General features: G+C 47.8%; 1 protein-coding gene across 1 annotated transcript in view; it reads right to left on the reverse strand.

The window, feature by feature from the left end:
- Positions 1-27,309, reverse strand: part of ABCF3 (ATP binding cassette subfamily F member 3) — a 981,204-nt gene that overhangs the window by 730,765 nt on the left and 223,130 nt on the right. The window lies entirely within an intron of this gene.

A 27,309-nucleotide genomic window follows, 5' to 3' on the forward strand; every position in this document is an offset into this window, starting at 1 on the left:
CTTTGTCAATATGGCCCTTAGATTAGCAATCTCAGCAAACAATGCCAGGATACAGGAACGATTCAATATTAAGGGCTCACTATTCCATTCACGTTGTTCCAATATAAGGCTGTGAGGGCATGGCTTCAGTCTCTTTTTGGTTAAGCCAAATTAACCGTTTCCGAGTCCAGAAAGCCTTGCTCCGAATCCACACTCCTTGTCATTTTTATGTGAAGCTTCCGCCCCAATTGCCCTCCTCAAAACGCTGACCACTGGCATCCCCCTAGATCAGAGGTCTTCAAACTGCAGGGCGCGGCCGCATCCCAGAGAAGGGAGCGAGAGGCCAGCATGAAATGTAAAAAAATAAATTAAAAAAAAAAAATAAATATTTTTTTTTAGTTTGGAGGAAATGGGCAGGGGCGGCTGACATGGTCAGACTGGACCATAAGACTGTCTCAGGAACCAATGAAAAAGGGCCTGCAGTTGCAAATGGATATTCATTACTTTAGTCACAGACTGTTTGAATAGTACCCAAAGGGGTGTTTTTTGTTAAAATGTAAGCAAATTGTGATATTTAAAGAATATTTATTCAGCAACAATGGTCAAAACTACTAGATGCATAGTGAAGTAACTCGTTTAACTGGCCCACATTGGCCAAAAAAGTGGCCCATTTTGACTCGCCTACACTAGCATTTTTGGTACGGGCATCGTCCTATTGCCCTACAAGCCAGTCTGAGCCTGGTGACCCATCAATAATGGGTGAGGGGGCGTCCACCGAGTGGCCCCCTCATCCATTATGGAGCAGCCGAGGAGCTAGCCCAGTGAAACACTGAGCACTCCCTCAGCTGCTTTTTCCAGCTGATGGAGTGCTCCTGGGCTGGCTGAACTGTCAAAGGGAAAGTTTCTCCCTTTGACAGTTCATGTGCGGCTGGGGAACTGATAACTGAGCCATGCAACGCTGGGGCGTTTTGCTTCGCCAGCCTTGCATAACTCATTGGAAATTCTGGCTGGGACACTATGTGCGAGAGGGAGCTCCTGCGCCTCCTTGCACATACGGACAGAGTGTATGGATGCGTGTATGCTTGTGTTATGAGTGAATGTATGATGATGGGTGCTAGTGTGAATGATTAGAGATATTGCTGTGTGAATGTGCGTGTGTGTTTTGGTCCGTTGAGCTGATTTTGGCCAGTGGGAGGTTCGGGGGGGAGGAGGGGAGGTTGTACATCAAAGGCATTTTAAAAATGCCTTTGTTGCACAATCCCCCTATCCACCTGCCAAAATCAGCTCTCCTTCTGAGGCGCTGTGGAGCCCAGGGGACAGGGATGGTATTTATTTTACTGGATATCTATCATAATGTCCAGTCAAAAATACCATGCTGTTCACCCTTGGCCCCCAGCACCAACTGCAAACTGTTTGGCTTTTTACCCATTTTTTTTTTAAGTATGCTCTAAAATGCAACATTTTAACCTATTATTTTTTTTAAAAAATCCTTGGCGGAAACCCCCCCCACGAACCCCCTTCGATTGGTTCGGGCTCCCTCGCTGCGCTCGGTCACCGTGGCATTTTTGTGCGAAATATTTATGCCCCTCCGCTTAAAAAAATTCACCAGCTCCCACTGGCCCTCGGACTGTGTTGGGAACGGGGTGGGGGAGCCCAGGGATAGTAGTGGGAGCAGGGTGGGCAGAGCCCAGGGTCTGTGATGGGGGTGGGGAGAGCGCTGGGTCGGGGTAGGAGTGGCATGAGGGGGTGTCCAGTCAATTGGTCGACAGCAAACTGGTCGACAGCAAACTGGTCGACACCATTTGGTCGAATGCCAAATGGTCGAATTTTTTTTTTTATATATATGTGTTTTGTGGGTTTTCGTGTGGGGAAAAAAAAAAAGAAAAAAAGGGGGTTGGGGGGACCCCCCCAAAAAAAGGGTAAAAAAAAAAAAAAAATTCGACCATTTGGCATTCGACCAAATGGTGTCGACCAGTTGTCCTGTCGACCAGATGTTTTCGACCAATTGACTGGTAACCGCATGAGGGAGCCCAGCGACTGATGGGAGCAGGTGGTAGAGCCCAGGGACTATAATGGGAGTAGGGTGCGGTGACGGCACGCAATAGTTCATAGCCATTTGTACATACTGTCCATTTGGCATTTTTGGTGGGGCCCCGCCTGTACAGATTTAGCTCAGGGGGGGCCCAGACCAAAAAAGTTTGAAGACCACTGCTCTAGATGAACCCCGACAACCACCCCACCTGCATATTAACCTATCCATTGGTGCAACTATTTTGAGCACCCACTTCCACCATTGACTGAATATGCCCTGAATCTTGCCATTACTCAACGTTCCTTCGACGCCCACACTGCCCTCCATAAGGGACCGGCAACTACAGAAGTTACTGCAGAAGTTACATAAACAGTCCGCAGAAGACTTAGTTCAAATATTCGACCCCTCTTGAGATCCAACAACTAGCTGAATAGCCGGTGCTCCGTGTAAAAATTCCCACTAGTGTCAGGCTGTGGCACCGGATGGCATCAAAGTGTAGAGGCCGCGCCACTTTTCGTACAATTGCCAATAAGTAGATGTTTTGCTTCGACTCTGCCTGCGTCTCCCGTACATGTATTGCTTTTTAACTCACCGGTTTGGACAGAAACCGATTGTTTACATAACACAGGAGAATTTTTTCGTAGACTTAACTGGGGGCAAGAGATTTGCATCTGCCCTTGCTACCTCCCTCGCATAGTACATATTGTCAGGACAGGCAGTTTGTGAGGCCACTGTGTGCGAGGAATTTACATCTGCCCCTGCTGCCACCCCCCACGCAAGACATGTTTGTGAATCCACTGTATAACCACTAACTGCAGGACGACGATTAAACTGAGGGGGAGCAATACAGTCATCTACTCGTTTTCCCGTCTCCTCAACAGAAATAAGGACATTAACACAAAGTTTTAGTGGCAGTATTATCGCAGTCTTCTTGTACTATTATAGAACCACACCAACTAGAGTCCGAAAGGGAAGTGTACTCGTCCACATTTTCAGCTCTGGTCGCAGACCGGCTCCAAGCAGCTCTTAAGTGTACAAGAATGTTCTTTGTTCGATGATAATACGTGCAAAAGATTCCTGAAGTCATATTCTGGAGAAATCTCCTTGACGACTGCTGTCCAGTCATTGACGAAGATTATTTAGACCCTGGTTCGACTGTAGACACAGATTTTTTGCCTGCAACATCTGTTCCCTTTACGGGGACAAGAACCAATTCCGATTCTGCATTCGTAACTGAAGGTGTAATCTCAAGTGCAATGGGTGAATTATCATGGGCAGATGTTAATACTTCATGCCCGTCTAACTCTCAATACAAAACCGCAGTGCATGGAAAGTCTGCATTCTTTGAAAGTCTTTTATTTTTATTATTTATTTATTTATGCATTTTCAAGAAAACAAATTAATCCAACAGTAATAATGCAAGGGGAAGGAGCACATATGTCAATTCATCAAATTTTCAGTCCAGAATGCCTTCCCTCGAGTCCATCTCTATTCAGCAAAGCGTAACATTGCATTATCAGTTCATCAATTCAACTTTAACTAAGTCAAGAACAATTCATTTGTCAACAATCAATTGGAGAACAGTGCAATCATGAACAAACAGAAGCAGCGGGGAAAAGAAACAAAAAATAAAAAAAGTTTAAAGTCTGTCAGGAGTTCATAAAGTGCCTCATCAGATCTGGCCTAAAGTACATCTGCTCCCTATCCTCCACATAGTCCAAGAAAGGGGTCCAGATCCGTCTGAACCTCGATAGCTTCCCTTCTAGCATGGCTGTGAGCTTTTCAAGACCCATCAATTCCCACACCTTCACCCACCAATATGACACCTGTGGTCCCTCCACCGCTTTCAAAAATCGCGCCCTGGTGATTCGTGCCGCCATAAGTAACTGCGCAATTAGGGCTGCTCTGGACCCCGTCATCGGGAAGGACCCATCCTACGGCACATCCCCCAGGATTAGTACACGCGGGTCCATAGGAAGCAGTGTGCCCGTAACATCCTTGATCTTGGAACGGACCTCTAACCAATAATCCTGGATGACCGCACAATGCCACCACATATGCCCCAAGTCACCCTTTTCTCCACACCCATGCCAGCACATATCCGGATACCCAGGGTTCATGGCATGCAATCTAGTCGGTGGGAAGTGCCAACTGAAGCATCTCTTAATTGCGTTCTCTTTTACCAATGTACATCTGAAGCTCTTGTGGGCCCTATGCAATATGCGCTGCCACGCTTCCTCTGGAATTTCAACCCCCAGTTCTCTTTCCCACAGTAACATGTAGGGGAGCTTTTCACCCTCAGAGACATTTTCTAGAAGGCCATAACAAGCCGCCAGCCTATGAGAGCCCTGTCCCTCAAGAATTCTCAGTTCTATACCGAATGGCACTCTGCTGACAGCTTGGCGAGTTTGCCTGTTAGTCAGCCAGTGGCGTAACTGACTGTTCCCCCTCCGACAGCCCGAACTTCTCCTTACACTCCTGGAATGTCAGTGGTTCCTGGTCTACATATAAGTCCCTAAGCCTCAGTGGTCCATTTGATTCCCACCCTTGGAATGAGTTGGGAGCCAATTCCGGTGTAAATGCCGGATTTTGTGCCACAGGGGACAGTGGACACAGACCCAAAGCTATCCCTCTTTGCACTCTCGCCTTATCCCAGCTTTGGAGCGTAGCAAGCGTTGTAGGCAGAGGTCCCCCCTGATAGTTCTGCGCCTCTTTGGGCAGGAAAGGGAAATATTCTAATAGCAATGGAGAGGCTTCCTGCTCCATTTCCTGCCATTTAGGAGTTTCATCGGGACTCCCCCAAGCCAACATAGGGGCCACCTGTGCCGCTCTATAGTAGCGCTGAACCGAAGGCAGACCTATACCCCCCTGTGTCGCCTTTCTCGTCAAGAGTTTATAGGGTATTCTAGGTCTCTTATTTCCCCACACAAAGCGCCCCATTTCCTGTGAATCCCATCGACGAAGCCATTCTTTAGCTTCTCTAAATAGTGCCGGCATATTCGCTTTAAATAGGCCTGCATAGGTCGGGGTCAATTTAATCCCCAAGTAGGGAATGTTTGTAGAAGACCAGGGAATGGGAAAGGCCGCCTGTGTCTCCGCCAGATTCTCCGGGAGCTCAGTCAATGCCATACCTACAGATTTATTTGCATTCACTCCAAACCCTGAAATGTTTTCAAAATTGGACAATAGGCGCATCAGGGGCGGGATGGACTTAGTTGCGTCCTTTAGGAAACACAGCAGGTCATCAGCGTATAACGCTATCTTATGGCATTGTCCTGCGAATTCAAAGCCCATGATCTCCTCACTCAAACGGATATGTTGTGCTAAGGGCTCTAAAGCCAATGCAAAAACCAAAGGGGACAGGGGGCACCCCTGCCTAGTGCCCCTGTATATACGGATCGCTGAGGTCATGTTCGCGTTCACTCTGACTTTAGTGGAGGGGAACTAGTCATTGGAAAGGATTAACCTCGAGAATCTAGGGCCAAACCCGAATCCCTCTAGCACCAACTGTAAGTAACCCCAAGACATACTATCGAAAGCCCGGTGGGCAACTAATGATAACAGCGACAATTTACCTGGCAGTCTAGGGGCTAGAGCTATTAAATCTATCGTCCGACGTATATTATCTTGTGTCGAACGATTCCGTATTAACCCCGTTTGATCTTTCTCCACAAGCGTCGGGAGAACCTCCCCAAGGTGCCCTGCTATCACCCTACTTAGTAGTTTCGCATCCGTATTTAGCAAGGTAATTGGGCGGTAAGACACGCATTCAATCGGATTTCTCCCGGGTTTCAAAACTAATGTCGTAGTGGAGTCTGTCATAGACTCAGATCAGCCCTGCTGCCCAGATATTATTAAACAGTTTTGCCAAATAAGGGGAAAGCTCAGCCCTGAAAATCTTATAGAATTCATTTGAGAACCCATCGGGTCCTGGGGCCTTACCCAGAGGAAGGGAGCGAATCACGTTTTCTATCTCCTCCATTGTAATTGTCTCCTCTAGGAGCTTGCGGATTGCCCGAGGCAGCTGTGGCAATTGCGCTTCTCGTATGAACCCCTCCGCCATACATACATCTGTCTGATGGGGGGGCCGAGTGAGCCCTAAAATACTCCTCCACTACTCGAAGTTTCTCCCTCTCAGATGTGACCCTCTTTCCTTCCGCATCCACCAGTGCCTCAATCCTATTGAGGCTCGCCCGTTGCTTCAACTTGGCTGCTAATAGCCGATTGGCCTTGTTACCCTTAGAATAATAATTATTGCTTAACTCTCATCATCGCATACGCTGCACGGCTCATATGATGGGTCTCAAGGGCTCTCTGGGCCATTCTCACCTCTTATTTCCGACTCCGAGTAGGTCTACACCTATATGCCTCCTCCCTCTCCCGGAGCTCCAACTCCAACTGAGCTTGCATTTGTTTCCTGGCCCTACTTTTCTCTGCAGAATAAACAATTACCTGTCCCCGGAGCACAGCCTTCGCCGCATTTTGAAAGTCTTTTTGCTGGTAGTTCAGCAGTAAGTCTTGGAGCTTTAGGAGAGCCATCAGCCTCTGCAGAAAAGCCGTTACGGGCACGGTTTATTCCCTTGGGGATGGTGGCAGGGGTAAAGCATGAGCCATTTCAAACATTTGGTCATCAATATTGGGAAAACCCATTTTGCCAAGCTTCTTAGCCCAAACATTTGCACGTTTATTTCAAACACTTAAAGTGAAAAAATAAAGTACCGTACCGTTTACGCGGAATAAGGAAGGAGAGAAAGTCGGTCCATTGCTAACCGCCTGCCCGGAGACTGCCAGAGACAAACACCACAGCAAACACCTCTGAACGCTTCACATTCCGCTCATTTTTTTTAAATGATGGCTCCTCCTTCCAGTGACAAGAGATAGCAAGCGTGGACAGACCAAGTGGCGTGAACGAGCTGCCCAAAACAAACACCTCGCCAAACAGCTCTTCTCAATTTAGACAGGAACATATAAAAAACAGTTATTTATTCTAGGCCTTAACACACATGGAAAGGGGTTAAATACTTTAGAATAGAGCGAGAGGCCACCCACAAAATCAGAACACAATTAGACTTATAGCAACAGAATTGCTACACTTGTAGAAAAACTTGTAGAAAAATGGAAAGTGAAACAATGAAACAAATTATTCATTTTGGAGAGGGGTGGAATGTAGGACTACAACATTACAGTTAAAATCAGAGCCACTTGCTAAAATCCTAGTCTTTGGGCCAGAACTACACAGACTCAGGAAAGATATCCGGTGAACTCAGATGTTTCTTATAGGAATCAACGGGACAAAGTCAATAGGCACAGGCACGGTTATGGGGGAGGGTGGATAAAGAACTGACCGAAGGATACACCAACGGGGACACTATTGAAGAGCTCTAGTGTCATGTTCGAGACCCAGCATCCCGAGGAAGAAAAGCCATGCAGGATTCAGGCCAATACAAGTCTATGGCAAAGGACTTGGAACCCAGACCAACGCCTATCATAATGGCCCAAAGGAAGAAGGAACCTGTTACTGTTCTCCAGCATGGGTCTGGCATGGATTCACATGCTCATGAATATTCCCCGTCAGGCTGGGAATCCTCGGTAAAGAAGAACATCTGTTTAATTTCGGAACGGTCTTTCTCCTAACAACCAGTCACTAAGCTCTGGGTCATACTGCCCCCAGCCAATGTCCGCCCTCTACCTAAGCCCCTGCTCTGGCAGCCATCTTCAGATTTGGTAGTACGTAAAGTGGCAGTAGGACCAAGAGAAGAGCTGCAGAGGGGGTAGGTGGGAGGGTTCGCATGTGAATCCATGCCAGACCCATGCTGGAGAACAACAGTTACAGGTAAATAACTTGTTCCTTCTCCAGCATGTGGTCAGGCATGGATTCACATGCTCATGAATAAAGAATACATAGCAGTACACACATGCACAACCACGGGAGATGGCAAGGCTCAACATAAGCATCTCTTACCTCCTCACCAGGCTCACCTTCAAGCGAACAGGTTGCACAGCTGGAAATGGAAGCCATGGAGAGGGCCTGACCATGGTTCACAAAAGTTGCAACATCTTCCGGAAACTCAACATGCGGTCCACGTAGAACTTCAGCGCTCTAGCCACATCCAGCGAGTGCAAAGTCCTCTCAGCCAGCAACAAAGGCATCAGAAAAAAATACAGGCAACACCAAGGGCTTGTTTAGATGAAAGTCAGACGGCACCTTGGGCATGAAGGAGGCCTGCGTCCTCAGCACCACCCTCTTGTCGTGAAAAGTCAAATAAGGTGGCCTACAGGACAGGGCCTGAATCTCACCCACTCGTCGTGCAGAGGTGATGGCTACGAGGAACACTGTCTTCCACTACAAGAACTTCAATGGAACTATCTGCATAGGTTCAAATGGAGGGCCCATGAACCTACTCAGTACCACATTGAATTCCGACGCTGGGGCTGGAGCCTTCACTGGCGGGAACGAACAAAACAGTCCTTTCACAAACTCCTTAACCAGAGGGTGTGACCATAACAACGACCGTCCCGGAGATCTGGTGTAGCGGGAGATAGCTGCCAGATGAACTTTGACGGAGGCATGGGCCAGTCCTGCTTTGGCCAACGACAGCAAATACAGTAGCACTTGCAGAGCCGTGACTCATAGAGGGTCAATCTTATGTATACGACATCAAACAGTGAACCTCTTCCATTTATGTCCGTAGGATTTAATAGTAGATGATGCTCTGGCATTGGCAAGAACCTCCTTGAAGTCCGCTGGGATATCGTAACCTCCGAAATCTAATGCTGCAGGAGCCAAGCCTTCAGGTTCAGCGATCATGGGTCATGGTGCAGAATTGCGCCTCCATCGCTGGCGAGAAGATTTTAGACCACCAGAAGCTTGACTGTAGGGGACGCTGACATGTCGAAAAGGTCCAGGAAGAGGACCGTCTGGATTGATTGATTAGTCGAAGAAGCAACGGCAATGGAGGGAACGCATAAAGAAACACGCCGTCTCAGGGAATGAGAATGCGTCCCCCATGCCCCCCGGCTGGGGAAACCTGCTGCCGAACCTCCGGCACTTGGTGTTTGTTGCTGTCGCAAATAGATTGATCTGGATCTTGCCCCATCTACAGAACAGGCGATTAACTTGGTCCTGTCGAAGTTCCCACTCGTGGCAAGAGTACAGCTCCCTGCAGAGAGAGTCGGCAACAGTGTTCTTCACTCCTGGCAGATGAAACGGGATGAGGAACATCCCCTGGGCGACGGACCAGTGCCATAGGTCCTGCGCTTCTTTGGAAAGCACCAGGGATCTGGTGCCTCCCGCTTCCTGATGTAAAACATTGTGGTGGTGTTGTCTGTGAAGACCCGCACCACCTTGCCCTTGAGGGACGGAAGGAAAGACTGGAGGGCCCAAAACACAGCCGTAGCTCCAAAACGTTGATGTGCAAAGATTACTCCTCCGGTAGCAACAGGCCTCTTGAAGACTAGCAGTGTGAGCTCCCCATCCTTCCAGGGTGGAGTACATTGTGAGTCTTCTGGTGCGGTGGGGTTTGGAAATCCGCACCTCCGGACAGATGTGTGCGAACTCCCTACCACTGTATCGCTCGACGGAAGTTCTCGCCGAGTGTGATCCTGTCCTGGAAGCTTCCCAACACTTGTATCCAACGGGCGTCGAGGAACTCCTGTAGTGGACGTATCCGTAGCTTGCATAGTCAGATGAGGTAGATTCATGACGACATTATGCCGAGCAGAGACTTGATGGACCTCACCGTGGCGACCTTCAGGGCCAACAGCCGTTGTACCTTGCCCAAGATGGCCGCTTTCCTCTCCTCCGACGGAGATGCCAGGCACGACACTGTGTTAGGTCGGGATCCCAGAAGAGTGCGCCCTACGATGGAGTCGAGCAGGACTTTGCATTGTTCACCGAGAACCCCAGATCCGTCAGTAGGCGAACAATCCTCGCCATGTGGTCGACGGCAATGTCCTTTGAACTGGCCCAGAGGAGCCCGTCGTCAAGATAAGGGTAGACACGGATCCCCCGCAGCCGCAGCTGCGTCGCCACTAGCGCCAGGCACTGGGTCAAGACCCTTGGCGCCGACTTCAATCAGAAGGGAAGGACCTTGAATTGGTTGCACTTTCCTTGAACCACGAAACGCAGGAACTTGCGGTGCCCCTTCTGAATGGGGATGTGGAAGTATGCATCCTCCAAGTCCGCGGGGTAGAAGTTGCAGAGGAAGAACCACCCGAGGCGGACTTCTTGGCCGCTGCGGACACCTCAGACAGGAGAAGCCTGTGCCCGCAAGCACTTGGGCGCAGAGTCCGGCACCCTGTACTTCTTCTCAAGGCGATCCCTCTTCGCCGGGGCCGTAGAAGGGTTCTTCATGAGAGACAAACCTTTGTCCCAAATGTCATCCAGGAGTGGAACTGAGAGGATGGTCTTCCTCTTTGCCTCAGTGCCGATATCAGACGCTCTGGAGATTGAGTGGAATGAGCCTATCTCGTGGGGTGGGGAAGATCTGGGAGGCAGAGACAGGAGAGAGGTCCCCTAACCAGACGTCATCATCCGTGCCAGTCGTCGCTGTGTCCGGATCCGTCCAGAAGGGTAGGTCTTGGGGAGATGATGGGCATCTTCTTCTATGGGGTCTTCTCTATGGGTCGTAACACAGCCTCTCTCCTGGGAGGAAGGGACACCCTGAGGTTAGGGGTCACGTCCTGCGGAGCTGCCTCGGTGGCTTCGCCAGAGATCACGCCCCCCTCGATGGAAGGCTGGGCCTTTGCCAGGTGTACCTGGGCCTTCACAGTTAGGGTCGGATCCTTATCCTGTTTGGCCTTCTCCTTAAGGGAAGGGTAGCGCCCCACTCCCCCTTGGTCTTCTCCGGCAGGATGGACTTGGGCCTCCCCTTGAGTTTGCCCGGATGATCAGACTTCCTTTTGGCCGAAGATCCTGAACGTAGACTGCTGACGGAGGCTGGAGAGGTCGAACACGCCCTGGCTGCCGAGGAGCTCGTCACAATGGTGCTCCCGGTGGCAGTGGACTCGCAGTGCTTAGCCTTCTGTTGGACGCCCATGGGAGGGGCACCTTCAAAGGTTTTAGAAGCCCGCTCAGCCTTTTTGGGGCTGGGAGAGGCATGCTAGTGGGACCCACCCAGAGCAGGGGCCTTGGCCTGTAGCCACTCGATCAGCCGCCTGTGCCAATCCTTCATCGGGCCAGGGGCTATCTCCTGGCAAAACGCACACTCCCCCACCTTGTGGGTCGGGTACAGGCAGTAAAGTCACTCGGAATGCTTGTCGTCCGAAAAGACATTCCACAAGCCGCAGCTGGAGAAAATCCTCAACAGGGGAGCTGAATCCTTTTCCTCCGATATGGTCCACGCGGGATAGGCCAGAGAATCTTCTGGAAGCCTCCCTGAAGAAACAATGAAATTCGCCCTTAATGAGCATTGAAGAATCCGAAAAACGGGTCCCCATTAATCAGAAGGTTGATTGATGGAGCACAAGGCCTGATTGACCGAAAAATAGAGTAATACTCTTCCAAAAAGCGCAAAAAAACACAGTAAAAGCTTGAGAGCTAAACAAGAGGACTCCCAACACTTGAACGTGTGGTAAAAATCGGAAGATGGCTGCGAGATGAGAGGCTTAGATAGAGGGCAGTCATTGGCTGGGGGCAGTATGACCCAGAGCTCTGATTGGTTTTTAGGAGAAAGACAGTTCAGAAATTAAACTGATTTTTTCTTTACCGAGGATTCCCAGGTGGACGACGGGGAATATTCATGAGCATGTGAATCCATGCCAGACCCCATGCTGGAGAAATGTCCTTCCTTGGAGTAGAAGCCAACAGCCAGGAGGGAAAGCAACAGCAAAGATGGCTCTGGGATGAAGAACTAGACTAAGTAGATTCAGGCGGCTCAAAGTACAAAGAGGCAGCCAACCAGGAGAAACAGTCCCACAAGGAAACAAGGACAGCACAGAAGAGGTAAATATTGAAATCCCAATGTAATTCTGGGCAATGGCAGCTTTCTGCGCCTCATTGTATGAACAAAGCAGTAACATGGGGAAAACAGCAGTAAAACGGCCCAAAGACTATCCCAATAGGGAAGTCCCAATCCAGACCAGCCAACAAGGGGGGAGAAAGAGGATGACAACAGCCCAGTAAGGATGTCCAACAGCCAAAATCGAAGTGGAGCGAAGGTTACGGGACACAAGCCCAGACAGCATGGCCAAACTTAGTCTCTAAATTGCAGCAGCAGGTTCTAGGTGAAAAACACATCAGTAGGTAAGTAAACCTGCATAACTTAACTGTAGGACAAATCAGACAGACAAAGTTAGGGTTTCCCCTAGATAAATCCATACACTCATAGGTTCGCCTAGGTTGGTCCCTACAATTACACACAAGGGCGCCTAAACCAAGGTTTATAGGGCCGGCAATCAGTTTGGCCCCAAAAAAACAAAACCTTCAGGCCTATCAACACAGAATGTTTAATGGCCTGTCCAGAGCTAGGAACTGGTCTAACCCAGTCCAAACCACAACAATGGGTGCATAGCTGGGCTCCTTCTCTATCACATCTAATAAGTTCACTAGGGTTGTCCTCACTATGAAGGTTTCCTCCAAACAGGTCTCCCCCTGTTTTTTCTGACTTGTTAAGGACAATAGGGGCTCCCTTGCCCCTGCAGTTGCCGATTTCTGCAATCACTCTTTTGCTACTGGGTCTTCCCCCACTTCCCTCAAGCATTCTCTTGTGTGCCCATCCTGAAAAAGCCTTCCACCGACCCCTCGTGTCCAGCTAACTACTGTCCCATCTCCATCACCCCCTTCCTTGGGAAACTCTTGGAGAAGCTGGTCTTCCCCCCCCCCTAACTGACCCAGCATACTGAGCTTGTTGGTTGCCTACACAACCATCAATCTGTATTCAGAGCATCAAGAGGCACTGAAACTGCTCTCCTGAACCCCTGTGAGGAACTGCTTGCATCTCTTGACTAACTCTCCAGCTGTTCCCATTCTACTTGATCTCTCTGCATTTGATACGGTCAACCACTCCATCCTCATGAAACGGCTCCACGGTACCCTTGGTATCTTAGAGTGGGCACTGGACTGGCTGACCACCTTCCTCATGGACCGTCCCTCACAGGTTATCCTGGGCTCTTTTTCCTCTCCCACCTTCATCTCCACCTGTGGCGTTCCCCATGGCTCCAACCTTTCCCACTGGCTCTTTAACATCTATCTTGCTCTGCTTGCTCATCCAATTTCCACTTTCTCCCATTAATTCCAGTGTTATGCAGATGGAGTGGCAAGAGTGGAAGCCAGTTTGGAGAGGGTCACAAAGGTGGCCGATGTCAAGAAAGTTAGTAAAGCGGTTTGATACAACTCTTTCCAACACATTAGTGCCACAGGTCGAAGGTTGGTCGGTGGGTTGGGATCGGCACCTTGCTTTTTCAGGCGAGGGATAAACATGTCTGTTTTGAAAGCCATTTAAGTTAGCGCCCTGATGTCCACAGACTTTGACGCCATCTAAATAATAAATAAAAATAAAGAAAGAAATTGAGAGAAAGCAGGCAGAGTTGAAGCACATGTTAAAGAGATTAGCGAGTTGAGAGGCCACTAGGGGGCGAACGGTTTGACAGGCTGAAGCACAAGATCATCTGGTGGGGCAGAAGGGGGGGGGAGCCTTCACCAGCAGTGCAAGGACTTTCTCAGTGTTGGTATGACTGAAGTGTGAGATAGGGGTGTGAAAGATGGCGTTAGGAAGAATTCCCATAAATGTGCCAATTCCTCCCACCTTAGAGCCCTCCAGCTCTTTTGCTAAACTTTGGGACTTTGAACTTTTAATTCTGTGCGTTTTACTCGTGTTTTCTTTGGTTATGGATTTTTAACAACTCCATAGGCATCATCTTTTCATGTGTGTCACACAGCAACCTCAATGCAGTGGCACAGGGAAACCTTTACAGGCTTTCCCAAGCTTTAAATACCTTCTCTGGGATAAACTACTGTTTCCCAGAGTAAGTAAAGTGAAACTGACTTTACTAGTAAATTTCTAGACCCAGCACACCCTATCTTACAATAGAGTGCTGGAGGGGTTACCTAGTACCCAGTGTCTAGATACTCGTGTAGCAGTCAAATGCTACCCTTCCTCTTGAAATGACTGATGGCAGCGGTTTAACAACAAACTACCATGATTTTTCCTGACAGCTAACACCGGTAGCGTTATATCGCGGGAGCCATGTTTTTCAAGATGGCATCCGAGCCCCCCTCTGTAAAAACAGGTCCTGGTCTTTTTTGCCGTTTTTGTAGAAAGGTCCTTCTAGAGGAGTTTTGCTCTGCGTGCCAAACCAGGTTTGGTTCCGCTGTTCATTCGCCTTTGGCAGGCTTCAGGACTGAAGGCTGCCCCTGGCGCCCGAGTGTCTGGGGTGGGCAGGAAGTGAGGGAGGTGCCTGAAACTCCCTGTGCTTAGTCTCTGTAGGAGACCCAAATGCACTCTGGCGTGACTGGCTGGCTGACTGTCCGGCAAGGACAGCCACCCTGCTGGGTGAGTGGCAGCTAGGCTCGAATGAATGGGGGGAAACTGGATAAAAGGCAAGTCTCTTGGCTTGGAAGGCAGATTCGACCACTGAAACGAAAGAACCAAAGACAAGCTTGAAGAGGATGGCTGCTGCAACTCCAGGACCATTGGTTTGCCCGGTGACGCCCTGCTACAGGTCCGAATCACTAAGTTCATCTCTACAGAGAAGCCCTGCAAGGACGACTTCTCACTTTGAGATGGTGGGACCAATCAACTCGAACCGTAAACCACCTGGATACTCACCTCAGAGCTGGTTGACTTTCCTCAGAGTGCTGCAGGAAACCCTAGAACCAGGGAGGGAGACACCAGTTTGTGTGCTTGACTACAACTACTGGAAACAAAGATTTGCCATTTGGCAGCTTTTTGACCAGTCCCAGTGCAGGAGTCCCCCCAACGTCCTCCCTCCTGTCCCCACGACTGAGACTCAGGAACAGCGAGATCTGCAGGAACTGCCAGGGACAGAAGTCTTCAGCTGCATCTTTTTCTTCATTTGTAAGGTACTGTGAAACGAGGCAGAGTACTTACTTCTCGCGCTGAAAGTCCTTGAAACTTTCGCAACTAGCAGGCCTAATCAGCTTGTGACCCCACATATAATTCTTCTCCTTACAAACTACTTCTGAGAACTTCTACAGAGACTTTACTGTTTACTTACAAGAACCGTTTTATCCGACCCAAGACTTTAGCCCATTGAATTGAATTGACTATTCTGGTGAACTCAAATTATCTGCACTAAGAAACTTGTAATTCTTTTATGTTCTGAACCTATTCCTTTTTGCTGCTCCTTCAAAGTATTCTGAATTCCATTTTGCTCCTCCTTCAAAGTAGTATGAATGCCTCAAACTTAATGAGTATAGTATTGTATATTTGTGTATGTTATTTAACTGCCTCCTTCTAGTGAATGTTTTATAACTAACTGTTGAATAAATTAATGTGTTTAACCAAGAAACCTTGAGTGTATGAGTTTATTTGAATACCTGGGATTGTAGACCTCTGTGTATCATCCTTACAGCTCACATTCCCTCTTGAGATGATGGCGAGCCTGGCTGCTCAGCTCTGCTACCAAGAACTGTGTAGTACAGACTTGTACCTAAGGTTGGTTTTGCTTATACCTGTAGTCATAGTTGTGTGTAGTGGTCACAAAGGGTACTGCATACAAAATCTGCCTAACATATGGTAGAGTAGGTGGCATGAATAAAGTAGAAGTGGGTGAGGATAAATACCCCGATTTTGGAAGCAAAGTATTCAGCAAGGTCACTAGCTGAACTAGTAGAGTTAATAGTTGTGGGTTTAGGAGGAGAAAGGCGTGAAGTCAGTGAAGATGTTTGAAGTGCTTGTCAATGAGAGAAAGGTAGAAATTCATTTTAGCACTATCAAGTGAAGACTTAAGAGTGTCAAGGGCAGAGGGTTATTGTTGCAGGTCCTCACAAGAGTGGGAGCACCGCCACCTCCACAAGAGTCATTGCATGTCAGTGTGGAGACGCGGATGAATGGGGATACCCAAGATTGAGGACGCTGGGATTTAGACATAAAGGTTAGCAGTGGGAAGAGAGAAGAGAAGGAGTCATGATTGGAAGGTGGAGAAAGCAGTGTCAGTGGAGGAAGGATCTGGAGAAAAGGAGGAGAGGGAGTTGAAGGTCAGAGAGCAACGGAGGAATAGCAGAGGGTTTAAATGTTCTCTTGGAAATGGGAGTGGTAGGTGGCAAGGAAAGTTTACAGAGGATAGATAATGGTAGTGGATACAATGGAGTGGTCCGAAAGAGGCTGAGTTATAATACGAAACATTTATAACGCACCTATACACAAGTGTTTCTATGCACGACAAGACAAGGTAGGGAGACATAGGGGGACGAAACAAAGAATCTTACTAGGCCTTGTGTCATTCAGATTGTGCAAGTGCAGGGGGAGAGAGAGCAGAGAGATGCCAGGGGGAGGGTAGGGAAAGGTGCAGTCAGGGTAGCGATTGCTCTGAGTAAGTGCAACCGGGGGAGCCAGCTCAGGTTGTGCAAGGGAGAAGGGAGAGCGGGACTGTAGGGTAACAGATACAGCCTTTAAGTGCGCAGAGGCCCAGAGGCAGTGCAAGTGCTTGCAGGTCATAGGGGAGCCGGTTGCCCATTGGGTTCAGAAAGTTATCAGGCGACCAGTCAGGGCAGCAGACAGGAAGGTCAGCAAGGGAGAGAAAGAGAAAGCAGAAGAGAAAAGGAAGGTATTGAGCCGCTTCCTGAACCTAAGGTGGTCCTGCTCGAGTTTGAGAGGGGCAGGGAGGCCATTCCAGAGGGAGGCCCCTGCAAAGGAGAGAGATCTACCACCCACTCTCTGCCTGGAGAAGCGTCAGAGTTAGAGGTAGCTGAGTGAAGGGCTCGAGAAGAAGGATGTTTAGGAAGAGACAGCTGGATGTAGTGCAGGCCTCGGCCCCAAACAGCCTTGTGGACAATGCAGAGGGTCTTGAACTTGATCCTTGCAGCCACCACGAGCCACTGGAGAGATTTCAGGGCTGGCGAGATATGATCTCTATGCTTGAGGCCAAGGACAAGTCTCACAGTTCTGTTCTAGATTAGTTGCAGAGGGCAGAGAGTAGAGGCAGGCAAAGAGGCTGTTGCAGTAGTCCAGCCTAGAGAGAACCAGGGCTCCGGAGATGTCAAGCTTCTGGGGAAAAGTGAGAAAAGGAAGAATACCTCTGAGGAGGTGCAGCTGGTAGTGGGACTTCAAGAGGTCTGTGATGTGAGGAGTGAAGGAGAGAGTGGAGTCCAAGATGACCCCAAGGTTTGTCTCACAGGAAGGCGCAGGGAGAGGGCCCAAGGAGGGCAGCCAGAGTGAAAGAGGGAATGCAGGAGCACGGTTCCCAATGAGGAGGATCTCGGTCTTGCTGGCATTGAGGCAGAGATTGTTGCAGGTGCACCATTCCTGAATCGCAGAGAGACAGTCAGGAATGAGCGAGAGAAGAGAGGAGGCAGTGGGGAGCCTGAAGGAAATCCGAGTGTCATCCGCATAACACTCAAAGTTGGAGGAGATGGTAAAGATGAGGTGGGCCACGTAAGTGTTGAAAAGTCAGGGTGAGAGATTGGAGCCCTAGGGAACATCACATGTGGAAAGAGGTGTTAGAGAGACAGCACCCCAGTTGGACCCGAGAGGGACGGTCCAGGAGGAAGGAGGTCAACCAGGCGAGGGCCTGATCGGCGATACCCAGGTTCTCACAGACGAATGATCAGGATGGCATGGTTGACCGTGTCGAAAGCGGAGGAAAGCTCAAGGAGGATGAGGACAGAAGGATGGCTAGAGTCAAGATTAGTGAGCAGGTCTTCACAGGTGTTAAGGAGAGCAGTTTCCGTGCCTCTTGCTGCTCTGAAGCCAGACTGATGGTCATGGAGACAACCAACACATTCGGTGTGGAGAATGAGCTGGGAGATGGCCAGCTTTTCCACAAGTTTACCCAAGAAAGGAGGTATGGAGATCGGGCGGTAGTTTGGCAGACAGGAAGGATCAGCGGAAGGTTTCTTCACGAGAGGGTGCACAGGGGAGGAGGGGAAAGTTCCAGTGCCAAAAGAGTGATTGCAGAAATCGGCCCGGGCTGGAGTGAGGGCGTCGATGTGGTCCTTGATGATTCTGGAGGAGCAGGGGAGCACATGCTTTGATAACGCTTTCATAGATCAGACTTTTCTAGACACGTCATCTGGAGCGATCAGCGAAAAAGATTGGGGAGAGGCAGCCAGAAGGGGGCCAGCGGAGGGAGAGGAAATGAGGAGGACAGTGAGGACAGATGTCCCGAGTTTTAGTTTTGAGTTCATCAAAGAATGGTCTAGTGAGGAACAGGGGGGTAACAGAAATTGAGCAGAGTGAGGAAGAGCAATAGTTAAGAGTAAATTCAAAGGAGATAGGAAGGGATGTGGCTTCAGACACGATGCCTCTGTCCATCGAATGAAGAGAGAGGGAAAGAATGTTTCAAGCGATCAAGGTTTGCCAGGGTAGCACTGTAAGAGGGAGATATCCAGACTTCAGTGATAGCAAGGAAAGCAAGGGTAGGAGAGCTCGAGTGAAAGGAAGTATTTTTGCAAACTGACTGTGCGTTCCAGAGTGCAATGTTCAGTTGATGTAGCAGGGAGGAGGAGAGGTCAGGTGGGTAAGTGATTGTAGCAGGGCGGTCCGCTGGGTGGTAGTTGTTACGAGGGGGGGTGCTATGGAGCTGATGTAGCGAGAGTGGCAAATTGTGAGTTTTATCATAGGGATAGGAAAGGTGTGGGATGTATCGGGATTGGAGAGAGCATAAGGAGGAGATAACGGGAAGAGGAGGGTAAAGAGAGAATCCATTTTAGTTAAAGGATAGTTCCGGGACTTTTTTTTTTTTATTGTTCCTATGGTTCGGCCATGTGTTTTTAAGCATAAATCGGTAGATCGTAGAAAACTTTCCTATGGACCTTACCCGACTTTTCGTCCATTAACGCACTCGAAATCAGCCGCCATTTTCTGATAATCCTATCATTTCCCCCCATCGCCCTGGCTCACCTGCTTTTGCGGCACTAAATCAAATCCCCCGCCCCTGAGCCTGACATCAGCAGACGCGTACCGCCCATTTCCCAACGCCAAAGCATGTTTCGTGTCAACAATCGCTGCGCCTCAGCTAATGACGTGTCGCCATGGAAATGGCAGGACGCCTCTTTCCTCAATAAGTATAAACACACCGTTTCACAACACACAGCAGCAGATTTTCGAATCCATTCCTCTCTCTGTGTTACTTTGAGTATTCTGTGACTCGTTTCTGTGCTCTGGTCAGCTACCTTCGTTGATTGTAGCCGTGTGAACAGATACCAGTACCACCGCTATAAATTATTTTACTTTCTTTACCACACAATGGCTACAATAATGCCGTATATGTACGAGCCCGAGTACACCGAGGAAGAACTACTGGAAAGGCAAGCACGCGAAAACGATGGGGATTCTGACGGCAGTTGGGAGGACCAGTCAACGGATGAAGAGCCTGGACCATGTCGCATGGACGGCGTCTCCACCTGGTGCACGTGCAATCGGTGCGAGCTAATGCCAACTGAGGAGAACTGCTGCTGCCGTGAAAATTCCGGGTGCTTGGCCTACATTTCGGAAGGCGAGCCAAGTCCGCAATGCATCACCGAGCTGCCAGAGTTCAGGGAAGCCTGCCTCTCACGGACCGTGTTGAGGATGATGATGGTGCTTATGCACGAACTTCGCGGCACTGTTCGTCCGCGTAATCCGAGTAACGAGTAAGTATACTCTGGTTGTGATGTCAGTGATGCCACTACTATGTCATGGTCGTCTCCCACATATAAAATTACATCTACATATCATTCGAATGCATGTAAATTGGTTCCATATTGTGCATTTTCTAGATAGAATTTTTTTTCAAAGCAGAATGACATTTTCTACCTGAATCGACAGTGATAAGAAAGTTTTGTCAATTGAATACAGTTTGCATCTTTCATTTTCACAGGTGGTACAGGCTGGTGGCCTATCGTTGCTTCACTTGGTGGCTTCACGGGAGGCTCGGACACCGCGTTCGGAGAGTAATACCTGCCTGTGCGGTACTTGCCATTAGACAACATTTCCCCAGCGACAGTGGACAATACCGCGGATTTTCCCCGGATGTGCCGCAACCACAACTATACAATGTGTAATGTTTATTATTTATGTTCAATTGAAATTAAGATCTAAAATAAAACCCAACATATATTTTAACAATGGTTGTTTTGATTTTTAAATGAATCTAGTGTGTCTCCATTGAATAGTCTTCCTGTGCCTTGTCTTGTCACACCACATGTCTCCGGCAAGCATCCTCCCTCACGCTGGCCGCCCACCTTCAATCCACATAACCGTTGAACCCATATACAGCAGACATACATATGTTATTTTGCGGGTTTGCATCAAGCCTCCCGGCCTTGCCTCCTCCCCCAAAAATACTTACCACACCACTTTGTTCAAGCGTTGGCAATAAAAGGAAGGCCGTTGGATTTTATTGATACAAAACTTGGTTATAGGTAAATAATCAATATGGTTGATCATAATAAATCATCCTTTTGGGCACCGGGTACAGAGATGACCACCTCTGGCCCGTGCCGCCTTGCCACCACAGGCCAGCCTGCTGCTGACTAACTGCCTAGGCATCCAGGGTCTCCAGGGTGAACTGCACCCATATATTCTCCTGGGAGGGTGAGGTATTTATAAACTCACCCCCCTGCCTTCCATGTACTAGATCCTGCAGCCAGCCTCTTACATGCAGTTAGATGGCCTCTCCTTGGTGAGGCCCTGCGGCAAACGAGTCTTGTCTGCACGACCACCGTCCTAATCCACACCCCCCCCCGCCCTATCAAAGGCAGTTCGCACCGGGGTACTTGTGCTGGCAACTGGAGCTGTCAGGGAGCGATAAAGGCCAAGAGGTGCCAAAGACCAAGTACACTTCAAAGTGGTCTATAGAGCATGGGTTGTTGTTCCCATGTCTACCTCCAGACCCCGTGTCTCCTGCCAAGCATCCCCCCTCACGCTGGACGCCCCCCTGCAATCCACATAAGTGTGTCTCCATTCACGAGTCTTCCTGTGTCTTGTCTGCACGACCACCGCCCCAATCCACCCCCCGCCCTATCAAAGGCAGTTCGCACCGGGGTACTTGTGCTGGCAACTGGAGCTGTCAGGGAGCGATAAAGGCCAAGAGGTGCCAAAGACCAAGTCGACTTCAAAGTGGTCTATAGAGCATGGGTTGTTGTTCCCATGTCTACCTCCAGACCCCGTGTCTCCTGCCAAGCATCCCCCCTCACGCTGGACGCCCCCCTGCAAACCGCATAATGCCACGACTTATACACGTCATTCATTCACAAACACACCCGTTTCGAATTCTTTATAACCCACTTCATATTTCTAATGAGCACTTCTTTGCGCTTTGCTAGTCAACCCGTGAAGGTGCTGGCTATCTGCTCTTCGTCTCTGTGAAATTCCGTGACCACTTAGAGGAAACTCCTCAGTTTGCAACCTGTGAACTGCTCCCTGTTCTACGACAAGAAACTACTCTGATCCCTGCATCTAACTGTTTGTTCGTCAAGGTAAGGCCATGTACCATAATCATTTTGCGTCCAATTTCTTTTCGTTCAAGACAGTACATGCAAGGAACTAGTCACATGTTCTGAGTTTACATTGGTATTCATAGAGAATTGTTGATCTTTACTTTTCAGAACTTTCCACAATGCCTGCCTGTTCCATTGGCGGTTGCCCTTCGAAGACCCATAATAAATCTGAAGGTACTATAATGCATGTTTTCCCTAAGACAATAGATCAGATAAGAGAATGGGTCCGATATTGCGGATATCCACCGTCTGAGCTTGAAAGTAGAGTCATGGAAGTCTTTGCGGACAAGAGGGGTGATCGATACCGCATCTGTAGCAGGCACTTTACCTCTGACATGTACTCCACATCATTGCTAATAAAGAAGAACACACTGCGAGTGAGGCGAAAATTGCTCTCAACCGCTATTCCCACTCTATTCGTCCACATCCCTCCACTGGTGAGTCAAGTTTACGTATTTATCTCTCGGCCTTGCGGTAGTGTGTAGCATTAGCTAACAATTTCCCCATTTATGTATCCACTCAATATGAAGGCAGAAGATTCTCCATCCGTGTCGTTATTGCAGTCATCAGCCACTTCAAGCGCCTATCGGGTAATCTTACTTGGCTATTCTGCCACTGACTTGTTTTAGGCATGTAAATCAATAGTTTTAATTTATCATGTAATTATTTTACCTAATGGTACACCCTTGTACTCGTCCTCTAGTCTTTGTTTTCAGTTATAATTATTGTTATCCAAAATAATGCAAGTACTGTCTTTCAGGGAGATGCTGAGGAGTCCAACGTATTGACGACTACCGTTGATGTCACTCAGATGCTCGAGGTACGTTTCAGGACAGTTCCGTCGCCCTCCTATGTGTCTTCTTTTTTCAATATTGTGTTCATTACTAATGAAAGTCCTATGTTTCAGGGAGTCGATGGAGCATTAGTCCAAGAAGAAGGGGGAGCATGCAGTTACGGGTCGGCGCAACAGCTTGCAGAAGTGTGCACCGCAGTTACATCGTCCCTTGATGTTCTTATGCATTTCGAGGTATGGATACTGACAGTTCGATCAAGCGAAATCATATGACGTGATTACATCCGCTATACTTCCTTCTTTATTAACGCAAGTACTATGTTTCAGGGAGATGACGGAGCTTCTTCTACAAGAACATCACCCCTAGTAGTTGATGCAGATCTCTGGGTGGTGACACTTCCAACGATCAAGCAAATCGAATCATATTTACATATCCATTATTTATTTTAGACAACTGATCATTTGTGCAGGTCTATTTAGATGAGCCGTTCACGCCTGCACAAAGTTTCTGTTCTTTTTATCAAAATAGAAAACCATACTAATGCAATTACTGTGTTTCAGGGAGTCACTGAAGCATCATCTTCAATAATATCATCAATGGAAGTCTATGAGGAGCCCGAGGTATGGATCTTGACAGTTCCATCTAACTAGATCAACAATGCGTGAATGTTCTACACAAAGCGTTCATTCGTGTTTTGCTATTGAGATGTACATGGGTATTGGTCCCCAAGTACATTTTGTGTTTTCAATATTATTATACATACTAATGAAAGTTCTATGTTTCAGGGAGTTGATGGAGCGTCAGTGCGTGATGGATGTGCTTATCATGAAAATATAGTCGTTGCAGCGCAAGAGGAAGTGGAGACATGCACACACGAGTCGGAGCAACAGCGTCCTGATGTTGAAGTTCGAGGCAAGAAAGTTTCAAAGAAAAGAAAGCAAAAGAAGGTTAGTCTCCTGGTCACTATATTATGTTGTTTTTCACTGTTAATAGTTCAATACTGTAAGTTGTGTTTAAACTGAACATCCCTTTTCCAATCTGTCCTCTAGTTGCGAGTGGGTGTACGAACTAGATCTACACAGACAGTGAAGCGAACGAGAGATGTTGCTTGTCAAACCTTTTGGCAGGGACTTGAGACTGGAGATGCATCGTGCCAATGGGAAGAATATGAAGTGATTGACAACGGAGCTATACCACATCCAGCCATTGATAGTGAATGTCCTCCTGGTAGTTCGGATACAGTCGGAGATAAATTCACAGAATCCACACCCGCAAAAACTATGACCGCGAGAAAGTTGAAGAAATTGTCCTATTCACCCATTGCCGGAGAAGGAACAGATGTTGCAATGGAAGAGAATGAAGTGGACTACAATGAAACACCTTCAATATCACTGAACATAGCGGAAGACGATATCAGAGATTCTACCTTTCATGTGAGTGACATGTCCTCAACGTTACAGGCCGAACCAGCTGGGATGCAGAGTGACAGTATAAGGAAAGAGGCCAAATTCATTGTATTCGATAGTTGTTTGATTGATATTATTATTCCGTTGAAATGTGGGCATTCGGTAGGTGGGGAAGTATGTGGGGAGCCATTGATTAATGTGACTCGTGCAATTCGAGGCACTAACCTTAAAATACATGCCACCTGTACAAAATATCATCCTTTCTCATGGTCTGCACAACCCATGCTGGGACAACTGCCAGCAGGCAATCTACTTTGTGCAGCGGCTGCACTTTTTAGTGGTTCAAGTTTTAAAAAATTAGAGTCTTTCAGTTTGTGGGAATCCATTTCATTGCGAAAACTCAGTTCTACAAATACCAAACCGATTATCTATTTCCAGCCATTAGCGAAGCTTGGAGAATGGAAAAAAATGTCTATTGATAGTACATTCGCGGGCAAACGGTTCAGGCTAGCCGGTGATGGACAGTGCGACAGCCCAGGATTTTCAGCCAAGTACTGCACCTACCACTTTCAGGACATGGAAAGTAAGAAAATTGTGAGTTCGGTGGTCGTGCAGGTGTCACAAAGTACATCCTCAGTGGCCATGGAGAAAGTTGGCTTTGTAGCATCATTGCAAGAACTACAATCGCGGGGAATGGTGATCGACCTGATAGCCACGGACAGACACGTTTCAATTGCCAAGACAATGAGAGAAGAGTACAAAAATATAAATCACCAATTTGACGTTTGGCATCTTGCAAAAACAATCAATAAAAAATTGTCGGCTGCAGGTAAAAAAAAAGATATGCAAGGTATTTCACAGTGGTCCAAGTCAATCAGCAACCATCTTTGGTGGAGCTCAAAAACATGTGGAGGGTCGTTGGAAATTCTACTGGAAAAATGGCAGTCAGTAATGCTACACTGTACAAACGTGCACCGCTGGAACACGAACCAACATTTCCACAATTGTGAACATGGCCATTTGTCCACAGAGGAGGCACGGAAGAAGAAGTGGTTGATTCCTTCATCACCCACTCACAAAGCCATTGAAAAGATTGTATTTGATAAAACTATAACAAAAGCTTTGAGGGGACTCACGGAATTCTGCCACACAGGAGATTTGGAGGTGTTCCACAATATGTGCCTAAAGTACAGGCCAAAACGATTGCATTTTGGCATGGGTGGCATGATAAATCGGACTCTTTTAGCGGTCTTGGCACATAACCATAATGTTGGCCGTCAACAAAGTAGGACGACCGGAACTTTAGGGACGCTTCGCTACAATAAGGCCTTCACTAAAAGAAGTAAACAATGGGTGATCAAACCAGTGTTTGAGGATATGCAATATGAGTTTATTGAGAGACTTCTTGTTGACGTCCTAGATAGGCACATAAATGGAGTTGTGAACGAACCTGTGCAGGGGACAACTGCATTGCCACCCAACATTGCCTCTGTTCCATGTCCACCTAAAGAAGAGCTCATTGAGAAATACACATCACGGTTTAAATGATTGTAATTTGATTGTCTGTTCTCTCGAGTCTCCTCATGTCGCAGGCCCATTGAATATGTTTATCTATCCAACCTTGTTCATTTGCGCATTAAATTAAACCAAACAGTAATATAAATCATTTTTCAAAAAATATAGAATGTCTCTGTATTTATGGTTCTGTGGGGCTGCAAAGCACGCAGACAAAATGCAAAGATGGAGTGTAAATTTCAAGTCCTGTGAGACGGCCTTACACTGAATGTAGCTAACTAGGAATGTGTGTTCGTTCAAAGTGAAGGTCAGCTGCTTTGATTTTTTCTCGGGTGCCAGAATGGCCCACGACTCAGTATAAGGTTCTATTGTTATTTGACCTTGACAGGCCGGGACCACGTAAGAAACGATAATGAATATAATTTCAGAAACGAAAGCCATTTCATGTTCGTTCATTAGAAGAAATAACGTCGGCATAGAAGGAGTGGTATTTCGGGGCTGCCCTACGCACAGACACAATGGAAAATGCAAATATAATGTAAGTAACTCTTTAGATGAGTTTATACCGCAATTTAATTACTATACAGTAGCTTTAAAGACGGGTTAAGTTGTACTTGTTCGTTCTATGTGGCATATTGTTTTGTACCGCGCACTAACTTGGGGAGAACCGTCTCCTTTTACGGAAGCACCTCAAAACCTTCCTCTTTGCTTCTGCTTTCTCTCTCCCTCTCCCCTGCTACAACTGGTCCACTGTCTGCGACCTCGGTCCTGGGCCCTTCCACTCTCCACCTGCACTCCCTGTCAACCCCTGCACTGGGGGGACTGTCTCAGTATCCTACAGCCCCCCCTTGACGTATAAAACCCAGTTGCACTGTCCTAGCTATGAAATCATTTCCAGACCTAATATATAAAATGAATAATTTTAATAAAGATCTGATGGTGAGACTAATTTCATTTTTTATGTATTTCAAATAGATACATCCTCCATTATTGTCTGTGTCACGAGTACCAGACACCGGCGGATGGCTTCTATAATCGCCAATTGCTTCTCCACGTGAACAACGTTAGCACCCTGACCATTTTGTGGGACGATCGCCAAGTACAAGTATGCCCTTACGCGGTACTAACGGCTAGATGCAACATACAGACCGTTGTGGTGGCCTAGTGCCTCGTTGTTGGAACAGCCATGCGATTATCAGTGCGACCGAAGAGCTTATTTTATCGTAAACCAACACCCTGTGTACTGCACACGAACATCGCTTGCCTCAAGACGAAATATTTTGGATCGAGAGCAAATAAAAATTCACTGATCTAAGACCCTGTGTACAGCAAAGGAACATCGTGTGCCTCGAAACGAACTTTTTGGAACGTGAGCAAATAAAAATGCAAATCGCTGAATATTCTCAAAACATTTGATGTCAAATAAATGTACTTTACCAAATTTTCAATCTTGCGGTTTAATTTAAAAGTACAGTTTCATATTCCCAATTGTGGCGCGCTGTGTTGTGTGAGCTCATCTGTGTTGATTTCCTGGTTCTGTGTGGAGTCGCGTAGAAGACGCCTGGGCGCGTTTGCCTACGCAGCTCAGTCACGTCACGGATAGAGGCGGGGAATATGAATGTTTTGATCAAGTCTGTTTCAGGGGCGGGGGATTTGATTTAGTGCCGCAAAAGCAGGTGAGCCAGGGCGATGGGGGGAAATGATAGGATTATCAGAAAATGGCGGCTGATTTCGAGTGCGTTAATGGACGAAAAGTCGGGTAAGGTCCATAGGAAAGTTTTCTACGATCTACCGATTTATGCTTAAAAACACATGGCCGAACCATAGGAACAATAAAAAAAAAGTCCCGGAACTATCCTTTAAGTAATAGTCATGGGCAGCTAGCAATGTACTAGTTGGATTTTAGGTATTACCAAGTGAAGCAGGAGAGTAGGTGGCTCACAGGCAAAGAGGCAGGAGAAAAGGCCAGGAAACTGCCTTTAG

Source organism: Ambystoma mexicanum, chromosome 10 (assembly GCF_040938575.1).
Source record: "Ambystoma mexicanum isolate Mex_15411 chromosome 10, UKY_AmexF1_1, whole genome shotgun sequence".
Lineage (NCBI taxonomy): Eukaryota > Metazoa > Chordata > Amphibia > Caudata > Ambystomatidae > Ambystoma > Ambystoma mexicanum.